This window comes from Pezoporus wallicus, unplaced genomic scaffold (assembly GCF_028554395.1).
Source record: "Pezoporus wallicus isolate ANWC-B61680 ecotype Strahan unplaced genomic scaffold, APGP_CSIRO_Pwel_v1 contig_4012, whole genome shotgun sequence".
In the NCBI taxonomy this organism is placed as follows: Eukaryota; Metazoa; Chordata; class Aves; order Psittaciformes; family Psittacidae; genus Pezoporus; species Pezoporus wallicus.
In genome coordinates, this window is record NW_026637828.1 from 178,265 (window position 1) to 196,394 (window position 18,130).

The 18,130-nt window shown below is 41.4% G+C and overlaps 1 long non-coding RNA gene across 1 annotated transcript in view; it reads left to right on the forward strand.

The window, feature by feature from the left end:
- Positions 1–18,130, forward strand: part of LOC130598453 (uncharacterized) — a 96,973-nt gene that overhangs the window by 15,880 nt on the left and 62,963 nt on the right. The window contains exon 3 of the long non-coding RNA XR_008972010.1: positions 5,449–5,597. This is a non-coding gene — a long non-coding RNA (uncharacterized LOC130598453). The remainder of the gene's footprint in view (positions 1–5,448; positions 5,598–18,130) is intronic.

An 18,130-nucleotide genomic window follows, 5' to 3' on the forward strand; every position in this document is an offset into this window, starting at 1 on the left:
GATCCGTGAGGGACGCCACTTGTTACTGGTCTCCAGCCAGACATTGAGCCATTGACGACAACTCTTTGCATGCTGCCCTCCAGCCAGTTCTTTATCCACTGAGTGGTCCATCCATCAAATTGATGCCTCTCCAATTTAGAGACAAGGATGTTGTGTGGGACAGTGTTGAATGCTTTACACAAGTCCAGGTAGATGATGTCAACTGCTCTACCCCTGTCCATCAGTTCCCTAGCCGCATCATAGAAGGCCACCAAATTGGTCAGGCAGGATTTCCCCTTAGTGAAGCCATGCTGGCTGTCACCAAGCACCTTGTTGATTTTCATGTGCCTTAGCGTGCCTTCCAGGAGAAGAATGCCTTCCAGGAGAATGCTTTCTCTTATCCAGGCTGAACAGCCCCAGCTTTCTCAGCCTGTCTTAATATTGGAGGTGCTCCAACCCCTGATCATCCTCTTGGCCCTCCTATGGACTTGTTCCAACAGTTCCATGTCTTTTTTATGTTTAGGACACCGGAACTGCACACAATACTCCAGGTGAGGTCTCACAAGAGCAGAGTAGAGGGGCAGGATCACCTTCGACCTGCTGGTCACGCTTCTTTTGATGCAGCCCAGGATACGGTTGGTTTTCTGGGCTGCAAGAGCACACTGCCGGCACATGTTCAGTTTCTCATCAGCCTTTTTTTGTCTCTATGTAAGAAAGTAAAATAGAAAACATAATCCACCCCACCTGAAACCAGATGGCTGGGACATGTTTCTACAAGCTCTGAGCTGGGCCTTTGTAAAGATACACTTATGTGTTTGCACTGGGATTCAGATCTGCAGCTGTATGCAGCTTCAGTCCATATAGAGAAGTAAACTTGTACCTCCTCACTCAGACACACCTTTGACTGTGAGAGAGAGCAAGCCAGCTTTTTGAGGGCTTTTGGCTCGCAGTGTGGAGGGTTCCTTTGGGGGGACTTCCAAATGTATCAGTAGCAGTTCCTGTAAGATGTTTTTATTTATTTTTAGGTGGTAGAACTAATAATCACTTCCGCATGGTGAACCAAGAGGATATCTAGCAACTCTAACTTGGCAAGTAGGAGTAGCTGCACCTTCTTTTGTTAGCTTTTCTCCTCCATTTCAGGAGACTTGGGAGGATGGATCCTCAGCTCAATATGCAATGTGAAATTATATTAAAGCATTATTTAATATAATATTTGTTTTAGATTTAATAATTAATTTAATTATATTAAAGCAGGCAGTGAAGGAACCAAATAAAGTGGGAATCTGTAATTCAACCTGCTTAAGCAAAGACAGAAAACAAAAACCTGTTGTATGTACAGGACATAAAATAAGTATATGGCTCTCAATGAACTTTGCAATGTTGGAGCAAACAAAGCAGCTTGTTGCTCCATGCTGCTTCCACAGTCAGTCTAGAGCATGTAGTAGTTGGAAGGTGATGGGAGCTGTAAATTATAAACAGTATGCAGTAGAGACGGTTTGTAAAATAAGTGGGGATTATATTCTTATGCACGAGTATCATAGTGTTGAGCAGCAGTAAGGCAGAGGCATCCTGCATTGTACTGTCTACTGTGCCAGGAAACTCCTGGACTTATTTGATGCCTCTTAGGCTTTGAATCTGCAGAGCATCCTAGCTTTGTGGCTAACAGTTGAGTTTATGTATAGCCCCACTGATTACAGGACCTAGCTGTGTAAAAAGCATTTCGATATTTCTCTCATTCACTTTGAGGGGATTTGTTACCTGTCACAGAGGACCAAGTGACAAGAGTGTGTTTTAGTTTGGTATGGTTCAAAGTGGTCCAACCATACCAGAACTGCAGAACCACATTCCAGCTTCCACAGTGTGGTTGCTGACCTCTATTGTAAGATCCAGGTGTAAGATTTATGGGGGACAGTAACTTTGACATGTTTATTAATAGAGACTATTTATTTGTGTTTATACTAGTGAACTAGCTTTACTAACACTTTTTTTTTTTTCACCTTGGGGTAGTGTGTCACTTGGTGCACAAGATTACAACTTGAAGTGAAATCTGCGCAGCTTCTTTAAGTAAAAATACTGGGGCTTTTAAAAGAAGTAGATTAATAGGATGATGGTAAGTACACGTGTACATCCATAAGTACATACAGACTCGGGAATGTTCTTTGTGTATCTCTGACTTCATGTAAGTCAACAAAAGCTGAAGTTGAAACCCAAGAGAGGGAGCATAGCATTACCTGTCTTAGACATTGGATACAGAACAGCACTGATTTCGGTGGAGTGGTTCTAATTTTTACTGCAAAAGGGAGACCTGCCAGGCTGCTCAGTGAGCCTGTTCTGCGTGAACAGGCTGTTCAGTTTCCCTTTTTTTCTTTTCCAGCTCCTCTAGGATGTGATTAATTCTACAATGTTGCAGTGTGGCTACAGGAGCAATTATTGTTTGCATGAAACTGGAGAGAAATGGGTGGTTATGTCTGTTTCAGATATAATTAAGCCCGAAATGCCTCAGTGGTCACATTAGAAGCACTAATTTTAAGTTCTCTTAGGTTTAGCCCATAGCCATTTGTTACATAAAAAGGCAAAGGTTGGTTTGTTGCTGTTTTTCTTTTTTTTTTTTTTTCCCTCTCCTTCAAAGGATTTTCTGTGGGAATATCAAGAAAAAGTTTTTCAAAGCATCAGGGCAGTGATACCCACTACAGCCTCCTTGTCCTGCCAAAATAAATGAGCTAAGAAACCTGAAGCCATTTTTTTGAATGGAAGAAGTATCTAATCATCCTTTTTTGTTTGTTGGTGAAACAAACCATTAAGTTTATCCTGTGGGTGCCTGTTTCACTATTTGTGTTCCAGAGATTGACTTCTAATACCAAAGCAGTCATGCAGTAGCTTAAATTTAAATTACACTCAGGAGTGTGTTGTTTCCTTGCAGGAAATGGTTTAAGAAGTCATTCGCTCTTGCCTTTACCTTGCATATTTCTGTGTCCATGTAGAAATTGATGCAATTCTTTTCGGATTGTATGTGTTGCAACCAGTTTCCTTTACATGAGTTGGATTTGAACGTACTAAAAGAGATGAGGAGGAAAAAAGTGGAAGTATCTCATATGGAATTCTTGGTAGGAGTATTTTTGTTATGCTTGATCCACCAGTGAGACAAAATGTAACACCAGACACAAATTTAGCTTAAATAAATGGATCTGTGTCCAGAATTAAAATACTGGAACTTGTGTATTTTGAAGTAGCTGGGGGGAGAGAAGTCTGTTTTATGCATTCCCTGCCAGCGACCTTGGGACACAGTACTTATGCCATGGAAGTTTGCTGGTTCCTATCACAAAATACATGTTTTGGGCTGTTTCAGCAAAGGCAGAAGGTGTATAAAGACATTTAAAGCTGACCCACTGCACTGAACAATTGCTGTGAAGGAATGGCCTTGCACGTGCTGATCCATTGCTAACGAGAATAAATGCAGGTGGTCAATGTTCTTGCTTTTCTTGAGGAACCTGGGAATGTTTGTGGAAACGTTTCCAAACTGAAGGATTCTTAAACATTCCTTGTCGGAATGCCCAAAACTAAGAGTGAAGAGGCTATTGCTCAGAAACAGAAACAGAGCTTCTCCCTCAGCAGCTGAACTCGGAGAATGAAAAGTGAAACTACCATTAATACCTCAGGGACTGTGACAAATTAAGTTGGTGGTAAACAGCAATTTGAAGTTTTACCTGATTTTGAACTCGGAACTGGCTGAACTCCTACAAATTGTTATTCTGCTCACCAACCATCTAGCTTTCTGCTGGTGCAGCTACAGCAGCTCATGACTCAAAACACACAGGAGTGTGGTGAATAATAGGTGGCAAAAAGCCTGTCTGCAGACTGTGCTGCTGCATGCCCAGCACTGAAATAGGTATGTAATCTCAAGGTTATTTCAGTTCAGAGATGCCTTTTTTTTTAAGTAAACCACCTATGAAAAATGTATTAAAACATGTATTTATTTCTTTTTAGTGCAGTGTTTGAATTCCCAACAAACTAGAGAACTTTTATATTAGCTAGCTTTGGGCCTGGATAGGTCATGCTGCTGCTAACTTTAATGACACTAAATGCATAATTTCCCCTGCCTTGCAGCCTTCACAGAAGTTACTTTAATCTTTATATGACACTACATGCTGATGTGGTTATACCAAAATGTTCACTCAACACAGATTATGGAATTAAGCCTAAGTATCATCAACAGAACTGAGTTTATAATATTCCATCTGATAGAAAGACAGCCCTACAAATGTGTCTTTAGAACCCAGTCCTGTAATCTTGCAAATGCCGTAGAGATGAATCACTCACCTCCAAGTGGTGATGGCTTCTGTTTCCATTCTGTCCCCTGGCAAAACTGAGTATACCACTGAATATATTTCTAAGAAGGCAGCACTACCAAAAGAATATGGATGAGATAGCAAGTAAAATGAATGATAAATAACTGGAAAGGCATAAGGGGCATAATGAATACTACAAAAAGTCAGGAACTGACTATATCTAGAAAGCCAGCCCTGGAGTTTGTTCATTTCCAGAATGTTCTGCACATGTGTGCTGTTGCTTCTTAGCAGTCCCCTGCAGTTCCCTTGCACGGTTTCTCAAAAGTTCTGACAAGTTCGAGTGACAAGACAGGGCATGGGGCTTTTTGCTTTGTTTTCTCCCACCCCGTCTCCACAGTGTTAAGTTCCTGAATTTGGTGCAGCAGAAGCAAAGACTTAACGGAAGGAAGGAAATGAGTGCCTTTTTCTTTTTTTTTTTTCTTTTTTTTTTTCCTGGAAATCAGAAATATCCCTGCAAATGTCTGCTATCAGATTACTGACTGAGCATCCTTTTAGCTGGTAAGTCAAAATAAAGATGTCATCAGTGTAATCTCCAGAAGCTGAGAAGGGCATTTTTACTTGGTGAGAGAGTTTAGATTACAAAGGTCTGAGGAATCTAGGAGCCAGGTATTCTACCATTCATTCAGTATCTTCCCCTTTCTAGCAGCACAAGGCTTTTTGAAAAATGAAACAGCAAAGCAAAGGAGGCCAACTGAAGTCTGAAGAGCAGCTGCTGAAGCTTTTTGGAAAACAACCCATTGATGCCACTGAGTTGCTTTCTGAAGCCTTTGTGCTAATCACCATCTCATTTTAGCTGTTTGGTCTTCTGCTTTCTCACTCCAACCTTTTGTTTAGCTAATGTAACTTGACATGGTTTCCCAGAGAGGATTTAGTTCTAAAACCAGAAAGTATTTAGAGCACATGGGCACCATCGCACTGGTGTAGATCTGCTTGTCTTTTGTCCCTTCCCCAGCCTGGGTCTGTTCTGCCTGCTTAGATGGGATACTACTTGTACAGCATCTAGGAGTGACCCATATTGGGTTTTAGGTCTCAGAGCTTCTCTAAGAAACAATGCTCTGAGTGATCAAGTGGGAGGGGTAGGATGGAGTGGAGAAGACTGAAACTTTCGTTTCTTTTCTTGCAGGTTTGTGGGTATCAGTTGATGGCATGGAGCAGTAATGCAGGAAAGGGAGAGGGCAGAGAAAGGGAGCTGTGGACTTCAGGGCAAAGGAAGCAGAACAGTAGGAGAAAAAGGACTATGTCTTATTTAGGTACAGCAGCCAGAATATGCAGGTTAGTGTTGAAAGCATCCTACATGTTCAGTGTGCCCAGAAAAATAGATACGGGTATTTATGCCAGACACACTCTTCTCTGAGCCCAACTCACTCAGATTATTTAATATATTATCTTCCAGTCACTGAAGATAGGTCACAGAATTCTGGGGAGAGTAGAGTAACATGCATTGTATGTTCAACTTTTGGCACTGAAGGGGAAGCCTTTGTAACACTGGGAGTAGTTAAACATATTAAATAATTTTCTAGGAGTAGAATCATTCAGCTGCTTACCCAGGAAATGTTCATTTACGCTGTTTGCTCAGGCAGGCACCTCCTGAGGGCACAGTTTCAGCTGACCCATGTAAGCAATCACATGCCATTTAGGCATGGGCTTTTAGCCAGTGAAAACATCAGATATTTGGCAAAGCATTTATAATCAGTAAGTGTTGTGGCAGAATAATGGAATCTGAGGTCTCAGAAACCATCAAGTGTCCTCTTCCAGCTGATAATCCCATGGGGACAACAAAATGGAAAGTAAAGAATACCAAACTGAAGAAGGCAGTATGCCGTGTTTGGATTTACTTCAGAGTTTCTTGCAGCAGTCTGGATTTTTTCCAAAGCATGATACTCAGTGCCTGAAGACCTTGCAGAGAAGGAGATTTTCTCCCCCTACCTTGCCTGTGTTTCACAGGCATTACTGTGCCATCTTGTCTGTACCATTTATTCCTGTCCTATTCAGAAACCTTTCTGTGTTTTGACAGATGTGCATTTAGGAAACACGTTCTCATAATCTTGGATTTGTTTGATGTTGAGAATGCAGTCACATTGTCAGGAGGGGTCAGACAGAGGCTTGTATTATGCTTTCTCTAGGTATGGCTGAGCAGGTTTCCACTCAGTCACAACATTTATAATAGTGGGAATCTCCACCATTTGTTTTTGCTGATGATGTAGGACCTTTCTTGACAGCCATTAGCCACTTTCTGCTCTCAGGCGTGAGATATCAAGACATGGCCACTTTTCTGTCAACCATGGTTTTGTTTTCCCTCTCTTAGCATGCATTTGACAAACTTGCTTTGGTATTATCCATGACTCACAGCCTGGCTTCCAAGCTTTTGACATTCTCTGGCTAGATGTCATCTTCCCGTAGCAGAAATTCTTCTCCCCTCACATCACTGTCCATTTGGTATTGAGAGTTAGCCTGTACAGCTCAGATGGAAAGCTTTCCTGCACTTAACTTTAAGAGTCTGAAAGACAGTGTTCCAGTGGTGCAGTCTCTTAAGGCAATGCTACCTCTGTTGGGCCAAGTGGGTTGTCAGTGTTTGAGATTTGATTTATTTTATGCTTTTGTAGAAGGGTGTGAAGAAAGGACTTTGTCTGTGAACTTATTTACTAGCAAAGATGTTCAATATCTCCATTCTGTCAATAAAGAATCAAGTGACAGCAGCGTGATTTCACATCAGCTTCAGCTGTGGGTCCTGGCAACTCTTTCTCCTGGCATCCACTGTACAGCACTGCTTCTCCTCTCTTTTCTGTTCATAATATAGCTCTTGTGACTGTGGTGAGGGACCTAATCTGCCTGAACTCTAACTGGAATGGAAAAAAAATCCAAAATAATTTATTTCTTCTTCCTTTGCCAGACCTTTTCATTATAGAGGAACATAAACTTTACTGCTGGCACAGGAGAGAGATAGGGAGGTAGGGACAGGCACAGGACTACAGCATCTTGGCTGAGATACACTTAAACTTCTGTGAAATCATACTCAAAACTCTCAGCATGTCCCAAGCACTGAGTGCCAGGCATGTGCTTTCTCTGAGCCTACGGTCTTAACTATTACTGCTGCTGCTTTCTGCTGCCTCTTTATCTCTACAAAGAAACCTATCGTTCATTTTGTGACTACTGCATCATTATCCAGTTTAAAGGAAACCCTTAAGAGCTATGATTGTGTCCTTGTCAGGACTTGGTATGTGTAACAGTGCTGTGGACTGTAGCCTTCCCTTGTTTTTATCAATCATACACATATCTGCATACTAAAGGGACAGGATTACTTCTGCTCTTAGTATGAAATATTGAGTGAAAGGTGCTGAGCAGATCTGTGGGGTTTGCACTGGCTAGGGATCAAAGCTGTACTTGCAAACAGTCCTTAATGGCACGATGACAGTATCCTTCCCATTCAAAATAAGGGTGCAAATAATATAAAACAGATTTATTCTAAACGCCTAGATAGGGAGGAAAAGATGGAGAAAAGCAGAACACCTTATTTTTGAGACACTATATCCAGCAGTCTATACTCTTCTGCCGCTTGGTTTGGTTTGGTTTGTTCTTGGGAGCATGAGTGACAGTCTAGAGGGGGAAGACAATGGCTCAACAGATACAGAATATGTGGTCCAGGGGCTTAGTGCCAAAATTATTATTTCTTATATGCTTGTTTCTGCACTAACACAACAGACATGACTGGGCTGTGCAATTAAATTTGGCCTTTTCCCTTTGAAGTCTGGACAGTGTCTCCATCGCTGTGTTGCCCACAGAATCCAGGTCCATGTAAAGCATACTGAGGTGTACAGAGCACTCTGAGTCTATGCTCCACAGTAGCACATACATTAGAGTGCTGGAGGAGATGTCCGGCTGGTCATATGAAGATTTTGTGAAACTTTAAATGCAGGAGCAGCAGCATGACCTGACAACTGTGCCCATAAACTGCACTTTTTTCTTACAAATGGGGTGAAGCTCTTCTCCCTGTTGAGTATTTGGCCCAGTCCTAGGTGTTAGAGTAACCTCCTACAGAGCAAGCCCAGCTGTGATCTGTAGTGCTGTTCTATTTTCAGGACTGGTGGGAGGTTGGCATTAGTACTGTCAAAGGGAAGGTGTCATTGGACAGGAATTGTAGGAGTTTTTAGCAGGGTAATGTCAGTACTGGCTGGTGCTGTAGCCTGGATATAATTAAGCTAGAAGAAAACTAGGCTTATTTATTTTCCTTGACAAGCTTGTAGCTGTACCACGTTAACCTTGATATAACCAACAGAGCCTTGACAGGACACTGCAGCTGTAGTGAAAAGCCTCCTTTTGCACAGTCTGGGTTTTAACCATACCAATGTATACTTGCAAGACTATGACTTCGGTGCAGCTGAAGTGATCTCTGCATGGGAGACTTGTTCATCCAAACTTTTGTCCTCTTGTCTCTTGGCACCAAGCAAGGCTGCTTCTAGCACAGAAGCTTTCCCCAAAACTGATAGGAGAGTTGTTTTTCCACTGAATGCTTTCTTGCTTACCTGCTGGTTGGTTGATTTAAGGCATTCCTTTGTGTCATATAATCAGAATGGTTTGTGTTGGAAGAGACCTTAAAGCTCATCCAGTTCCAACCCCCTGCCACAGGCAGGGACACCTTCCACTAGACTGGGTTGCTCAAAGCCACATCCAAACTGATCTTGAATACTGCCACTTCAGTGTCACTGCTGAACTGTTTTATAGCAGCTTTTAGGGTGGGAAGCCATGTGAGTTTCTCTGCGGCTGTTTTGAACATGTCTGGCTGTTGAAACCACTGTGACTGTGTTCTAGTAAATGCCTCAGTTTCTATCCATCGGTTCCCAAGATGCTGCAGCTCAGGGAGTCAGTTATCTTTTTATGAGACAGCAGGTTTCACTTTCAGGTTCTTGGATTTGCTACATTTCCCTGATGCAGGGAAGGGTGGGGCAGTTGTTTAAATAGAACTTTTCTGCTCAAGTTTTAAAACTTGAAAAAAAAAAAAAACCAGAAATAGTAATCTAAAACCATTCTGTTTTGTTCAAATAACTAAAAACTTGCTTTCGTGAAATAAAGATAGACCTCTCCTTATTTTAACATGCACATTTTATTATTTTTCTTTTTTAAAGACAATTGTTTAGAAATATCTACTGCTGTGACATTTTGCACTTGACTCACAATTTAAGCTAAATTTTATAGACTTTCATTTCCCAGTGCGAAACCTCTGAGCAAACCTTGGTTTGTCCCAGGGCGGTCTCTTTGTCTTTCCCCTCACGGCTCATAGGTACAACTCTTTGAACGAGTGGATGGAAATAGTGCTGTCTTCATAATTGCAGGAGGAAGCAGATGGATAAAACGAGTAAAAGCAGAGACAACTTCATTAAGAGAAAACAGTAGATAAGCTTTGGGATAAATAATGAAGTAAAAGTGATCAGGTAGGATAAGGGGCAAAGGCCTTACTTGAATATGGACAACCTTGTTCTGGAAAATGGCTGATGAAGAATGGATCACAGGAGACCAAATGCTGCAGAGAAATATATCCACTGGTGCTTAACTATAAACATTCTACCTCTGCCACACTGAGCCATAATTCAGAACTCTGTTATAATCCCACCCTTAGAATCGGACCCAAAGCCAGCATGCTGTCTGGAGAGCTACTCAGCTCAACACACAGTATTTAAAATCTGTAGGAGTAAAGCCAGAAGTGATCTCTGGAGTCAGGAGCATTTTCAGGGCAGAGCAATTGTAGAGCAGAATTGCACGTTCATGATCGTAGTTTTAAATTTAAGAATCTTAATTCTGCCATAACCTCACTCATAAAACGGTATTTCTTGCTGTATATGCTGTTTTTTAAAAATGTCTTATGAGAATGGAAACATCATCCTGTGAAAAACAGACGTGAACATAATTCATGTCTTACTGATTGTATAAGCTAAGAAAGAGCAAATATGCATAATACATGCAGAGAGGAAGAAAGGTACTACCCTCCCCATGCTTTAGTTTGTCTTCATTTTAATGTTCTTTGGAACAAGATGAAATAAATACCTGTGTAACATGTGATTGTAGCTGAAGGACTGCAAGCAAGTAGCTAGAGAACCTCTTACACTGTAATGCACCATCAACAGCAAGCAGGAAAGGCAGTTGTGAATTTGCTTTGTATTCTGTTTTTTCCTCTCCATAAATTCTTTGTCAATCAATCCCTGGTAAAGAGAGGAACTACAAAATGAGGCAGTCTTTTGAAACTGTAAAATGCTTCTGGCAGTGGTGCATCAGTATTTATTCAGGAATTATTTTACCAGAAGTAGGGGTGGGGGAGGGAGGGATACATGCCATATTACTCCCTCACAGAAAAGAAAAAATCAATCCATTCTCATAAATAATATACAAAATTCTCAGCAAGATCTAAATTCAATACACTTAAGATGTCACCAGGGTTCTAGGACTGACTGGCCAAAGAGCTGGCTGGGGAAAGGCTTTATTCAGTTCAATTGCTGGCAAAAGCTGGGTGGACATGATCACCCTCACTATCTATTGCAGCCTCTGGAGAGAGAACAGTTTTACTCTCTGGACAGCTGAACAATCAATCAGTGGCTGCAGTAGGACTTGTGGGGAGGGCAGAGGGTTGCTCCTGCCTACTCTAGGAGATGAAGCGAAACAGCCAGGTGAATAGACTCTAATGGGAGGTTTTCTACCTTCAACTGAAAGAGTGCCAGACTTGCATAAACACAGAAATTATCCAGTTTCATTCCACAGTTGATGTGCAGCGGTTTAACACTAGAAGAAGTTTAATTGGCCAAAAGCTTTAGTGTTCGAATTAAAAATTAGAGCAGGCCTTGTTTACTGGGTTTGGGAGGTTTTAACCTGGAAATCTGTTAATTGTACCGTTTACTACCTGCCTTGCCACTTTTCCGCTGTATTTGCAGAGCAAGATGACTGAGCTACAGGTTGTTATGAAAAGGCGATATACAATACCAATATATTTAGTTGCTTTCCGGATAACTGGCTAAATCAAAACTTGAGTACATGCAAAATGGCAAAATGTTGGCTTTTTTGCCCCTCTTGGCTTTCAGTGCCTTTATCAGAAATTTCATTGATAGCTCCATAGCCTTGTTTCTGATGTTTGCTTTTAATTTATGTCTTATAATGTTGTGAAAGCATGGGAATTTAAATCTAGCAGCATAAGCAAAGTCAGTAGATCTTAGGTTTTCCACCAAGTGTAGTTAATTTTTCTGTAGATTCTCAGCTTAATTGTCTTTGATGGCAAACTAGGAGCACATGCGCTACTTAAGTGGGTATGTTCAGGTGTTCCTCAGTGACCCTCCTTTGAGTGCTAGCCTGTTGGACTTTGGTGTTTTGGAGGGTTTTATGATTACTGAAGTAAGCCTGTTGCTATTGGTGCTGGTCCATTTGTGGTTAATCTGTTGTTTATCAACATAAATTGTAATACGGCAAGATAAAGGGATCCTTAATATTCCAGGGCTAATTAAGAAAGAGCCAGGGCACTCTGCCTCTTGGATGGTGAGCTACATCTCCCTGTGATTTTATCCTGCATTTCTGAGCTCTCCCTCAAGTCTTGTGTAAACTGCTGCATTGATGTACTTTTAGCTCCCTCCCTGTCTCAGCGTATAGTGGCCTAGCCTCCTACTATTGTCATGCGTATGTGTGCATGCACATACATATGTATGCCAAGAAAGCCATCCAAACACATCTGCACAGCACTCTCCACCATCTTCACCTACCTTTATTTAGCTTGCTCATAGGGCAGGGAGCAGTACGTCCTATGGCTGGTTAAGAGCCAAGTAGATGCTGGCTATTGCCTCCCATATATGAGGTGGGCCATTGCAGACAAATAGAAGTTGAGCTATTTCTACTTTTTTCTTTGGGATTAGGTGGGTAGAGAAGAATGGTTTCCCCTCTCTTCACAACTGTAGGTCTTCAAAGGAATGGAGACAGCAGGTAACTCAGGCATTTCAAGCTTTGTAGCAAGCTGGAATTAACCAATGCATTGAAGCCTTTGTGGCAGGAATAGGAAGCAGAAGAGACAGTGCAATAACATGAATTTAATTTTCTTCAAAAATCAAGACCGTAAACCGGTACACTGTGGCAAAATACTGCTGTGTGTGTAAGCAGCTGCCTAATTTAAAGCAAAGGAGCTCAGGAGCTTCAGTTTCCACTGAAGTTTCCTGGCTGTCCTATGGAACTGCAATTCTGCCTCTACTGGATTTCTCCTCCAGCTGTTATTCTATCCTAGACGCTCCTTCTATAGTAAGCTAACACTTCCTCCACCTTCTCCCCACCCCAGTCATAGAAATGATTATGTGGCAGGTGGTTTTAATACCAAGTGTCCTTTTGTTTAGAAATTAAAGCCTCTCCCTTATCTCCAGGCTGCCAGATCTGTGAATAATGAACTTTTTTTCCCTATACTAGAAACTTGTTTAAAGAGTCTTTGGCAAATATTTCTCTGTCAGGCAGTCATTGAATAAAGACTGAAGTTGCTTTCCCCCTGAGTTTTTTGTCTCCATTGCTTTTTGCCTATAAATAACACACAGATAGCTAGAAAGGGAAGCCTTTCTTTGACAGCAGCTATTGTCATCTGGCAGCTTCCCAGGAAGGCCCTATTGGCTGTAAGTCATTGCTGAGCTTCCCAAAGAAAAAGTTGATGTTAGTTAAAAAAAAAAACAAAAAAACAACCAAACAACAAAACAACCCAAAACCTATCTTCTGTTTGCTGTTTAAAGGGGAAGGAACAGAGAATGTTTTATTGGCTTGTATAAGCAGGCATGGACAGACTTTAATGCTGCAGCTGAAAGCACTTTTCAATCCTTTTTATCACTGGAGATTATGTAGAGCTGGGGATGATACTTACTGTCAGATAGACAACAGCCATGCGAATGGGCAGCCAAAGCACAAAGAACAGTTACAAGGTTTTTGCCTGTGCAGTGATTTCCAAGTGCTGGGAGCAGAAACTTCACGGAATCCCAGACTGGTTTGAGTTGGAAGAGACCCTAAAGCTCATTCATTTCCAGCCCCTTGCTACAGGCAGGGACACCTTCCACTAGACCAGGTTGCTCCAAGCCCCATCCAACCTGGCCTTGAGCACTGTCAGGGATGAGGCAGCCACAGCTTCTCTGGGCAACCTGTACCAGCGCCTCAGCACCCTCTCAGGGAAGAATTTATTCCTTATACGTAATTTAAATCTTGCATCTTTCAGTTTAAAGCCATTCCCCCTTGTCCTGTCAAATTTGCTCTGCATCTGCATGAGTCTGTCTGTCCCTTGACCTGTGCTTCAGCTACAATGCTGCAGTTAAAATGAGTCCCAGTAGACCAGAAAGTCATTATGTTTACCTGTAGCTACAGGATATGTCTTCCGTGTCACTGACACTGCCTCTCTGCTCAAAAATAATACAGCAGAAAACTTATGGGCCTGTATGCAGACCACAAAATACAAATTAGCAAAATACAAAATACAAATGTAATAGCTGAAAGCAGCAGGTCAGCTTAATGCCAGTAGTTACTTTTACTTCCCCATCCCTAACAACTGAAGTTGCACAATAATCTCTTCTGGCCAGCTAGGCATCCAAAACACACTGACTACTTCTCTCACATCTTGTCCTGTTGTTTTCTTAGTTGCTGTTTTCTGAAATGCTGTTCATTTATACATGCTGTTTTTCTGAAATGGCCTGACTGGGTTAGTATTACTTCATCATGTATTAGGATCATACCAATAGCAGTTTTAAAGATTCCTGAATTCAGAAGCTCCTAATAAGAATGAAATGGTCACAATGGCTTTGTGAAAATGGCTTCCTTACACCTTAAAATGTTAAAAACTGAAGTACCAAAGTAAATTACTTCTTAGTCAGCTGGATTTTACTGTTTTTTCCTCTTCTCTGCCTAGATAATATTATGCAGTGGTCTTAGCACTCAAAGCAGCCGTCGAAGTTAATGAGCTTGACACCTTCTCTGACCTCTCTTTATTACATAGAAGCTTACTTTGGATTTTCAATTAGATATGTGAATGCCCCATCCCTGCCGGTGTTCAAGACCAGGTTGGAGAGAGCCTTGGGTGACATGATTTAGTGTGAGGTGCCTCTGCCTATGGCAGGGGGGTTGGAACTAGATAATCTTAAGGTCCCTTCCAACCCTATCTAGTCTATGATTCTGTATTACTATAGATATAATAAGAGTATATTTTGATTTTTTTTTAATGTAAATATGGAGGGAGCAAATCACACAAACCTACTCTCCATTTTAGACAGTCTCCTAGCCCGAAAATAACTCTTTTTTGTAGTTTGGATATAGCCAGGAGCTCACAGTAAACTTAGATAATTGTTTCTGTGCTCCAGGAAAGAAAAGAAAATTGAAAAAAGTAACAGACTTGGAATCAAACCGTACACATTATGTTGATGGTGAGGCTGTAATTAGATTTGAGCAGAATCAAATAGTAATCCTTGTTTGAACTTGAACTCTTTGTTCAGTTCTCCATATTAAAATTTAGAATTCTGAAGCACAAGTAAGTTAACAGTAAGTATTTGCATTAAAATCAAATCTCTATATCCATATGATGATTTATGCCCCAGTACCTTCAAACTCGTAATGAGTTCTCTAGAGCTCATCTCAAGTTCACCTTTCCATATATCTTGTCCTTAATATGAAGACAGCCTTACACCAACTGCAGATGTTTCCATGCAGTCAAGGACCCAAGCACTGTGAAGGTTTTCTGATTACTGTAGATTTCTGATTATATCTAACAAGATTCAACACATAAAAGCTGTTCCTGGGGAACAAGGAGGCCATAGAATCCATACAACAGAAGGGCATATATGAGTGGTTACGTTTAGAGGGTGATCATGGCTCGCAAGAGCCGTATGAGCTACCACCTCTTTTCTCCCATCTATATAATCTTTTCACCATACCAATGCCATTCACACTCTGATGCCTACATCTTGAATGCAGCAGTAAGATGTTCCCCATGTTCTCTTATACCATATTTTACCAAGGCATTTCTAGTTTGCACCAGGGTAAAGGGAGGAGATTGGAACCTAGATGAGATGGAAGAAGGAAATAATAGTCTGAGATGAGAAGTGTCTGGAGAAGGGTAGGCTCATCCTCATATCCAGAAGGTAAACAAGTTTGAGAGGGTGCCTTGGGCTGCCACTTGATGTTTGAGCTAGAGGTTTCCAGGGCTAGTGAAATTGAAGGGGACTTACAGTCTTGACGAGTATCTGGTGTGCAGGAATGTGTGTGGATTAGCCTTAACAGTAAAGAATATATTCAGCAGAGACTTTGTTAACGTAAAAATACAGCGTCTTTCATGATTTCAAAATTAAATCACTGCTGCTCCCTCCTTCCTGGTTAATATCACCAAAATTCCCTAGGATATGTTTCCCAAAGAAGGACTTTACCCACATGCTGTTCCTGCTAATTGTTTTCATTCTGTGAAATGAGCAGATTATTACTTGCTCAAGTGAAGCATTTGGAAACTCTGAAGTAGTATTATCTGATTCATCAGAAAGTGAAATTTGCTTTTCTTAATTGCTGTTAGGTAATAAAATGTAACTGTATAGGCTTTTAACCAAATCCTCAGTCCATGATAAGCAAATATGGCAAAGCCAGGGAGCAGTTGGCAGTTCAGACAGTCTTCCTGGAATGATAAGGCAATAGATTTCTTTGTTAAAGCTGGTACAAGTGAGGGTTTGGTAAGGGTGCATGACGCTGCAAGGTCAATGCTAAGACATGCAATTGCATTTTAGGAATATAATACCCTGGCTGTTAAATGGAAATCGTAAGCTAGGACCAACACTTGATTATAATAAGGAAAAGGATAAAAATAAGCCATATTTTCTGTAACTTCCCAGGAAGTCACTAAAATGAAGCCTGTAAGGGAGAAAGTTTCCTTTGTGTAAGCAGAGCCAAGACAGGAGCATTCCTTTCAGTGCTACTGCAATCCCTGGCCAGGGAGAAAGATTTTACCTGCCCACTTCTGAGGCTGAGCTCAATATAAGCATTATGACTGGGGGAGAAGAAATGATCCTGTTCTTCACAAAAGAAAGTACTCTGTGTATACTGCAGTCAACCTCAGGATCCTTCTGGCTCTGATAAGCTTCTGTGTCTGTTGAGGGGTGAACCTTCCCCCCAGTGTGTGAGCATTCCCTGAGCTCCAGCTGCCCTTTAGAGGCCACACAGATGCTCACGAGCTGTAACTGCATTTGCAGATGTAATTTGGAGGTGGGGAGAAAAGGAGGGATGAATTTTGAGGCATGGGCTAATTTTCTTCTGTTTCATTTGGATATTGTAAGTAAGCCAGCAGAAATCACAGAGAGTAATGCAAAGGAAACCGAAACTGTGCCAGAGATACTGCTGGAAAGTAGACCACACAAGCCAGTTCAGCCTATATAAATATATGTGCATATTTCTCTTTTCAACAAAGCATTTTATCCAAAGCTAACTAGAGAGAAACTTCTGCAAGACAGAAGACAGCAAGAAGCCAGAGGGGAGGAGTAGGACTGGGCACAGTGATCACGAGACCATGAAGCTCGGAAAGCTATTGAGAGAGGCTTTAAGAGGATATCCTGTAACTTCTCAAAGAAGACTTACCTGCCTCATCCAGCATACCACAGTCTAGCTGAGCTCTGCTGTGCAGCAAAATACCAATGAGCAAACAGTAACCAAATAATCTCAAATAATTTAAATTTGAGGTACATCCTCAGACTAGTAGTTTGGGATAAATAATAAGACTAGAGTGAGAGGCATGAGAACAGTCCTTAGAGAAGATCTTGTAAAACTCTTTGTATGTGTCTGCAGTCTGTTAGGTAAGCTTGTTTTTCCCGATCATATAATGTGTAAAGTTTATATAGTGTCCTAAGAGCTTGAGAGCTTTGGTTCAGGCAAGCATAGATTAGAAAGTTATCGGCCAAAACTGTTAAAAAGTTCTTTGACTTTCACCTAGGACAGTTCTACTCTCCTTAACATTCTTTTCTTCAGTAGATTCACTGAAAAGAATTGAGCTGCTTCTAGTAATCTCTTGAGTAGAAAATGGTGCACACAAACTACTAAGCAAAGTTAGAAGGCAGCTTGTTGCAGACTATCTTGTTTTGAACTTGATATTCTGTACTGTGTGAACTGTTTCTCAGGAAGGAGCCTTCCAGCGTGGCAGCAGAGGTCTAGCTGCTTCTGTTGAAGTCCACTGAAAATATCCCACTTAGCTTTGATTTCACATATGCCAAACACTGTTACGGTATCTGAGGGAAGTCCTGTAAAACCAACAGGACTTACTTCCTCCTGACTTAGTGGGATCTATTGTATCTTGTTAAAGAAATCAATGCAAACTGTGTAGTTCCTGCTAAATTAAGGCTTATCTAGTTTGAACTGATCTGTGCTGACCATAGTGTACCACCACACCGCTGAACACTAGAGTCTATGCTGATGTTGGGTTCAGCACCCTCCACAGTACATAGTTCAGGCTAAGTTCATGAGGCTTGTTTGTCTACCACTTGATGATGCTCTGACTGCTGTCTCTTATGCTATGGCTAGTCTATTAACTTCCCTTAAACCAGCCAATCTGTGCCCATAAGATTAAATCTGTGGCCATTGGTTAAAAAACTAGGACGGTGTTCAGACAATTGCAGAAAGCCCTTGTAATAAAGTGGTAATCATGCAGCACTTGAATCAGAAAGTGTCCCAGGGAGATCAGTAGATGTTACAGCCCTAGCCAGCTGCTGCCTCACTTCTTCCTGCTGCTGTACACGCTGTAAGGGATCTCTCCATTTCCAAGGACCTTTTTTTTTTTCATGTTAAAGGTATTAGCAGCTGGACGA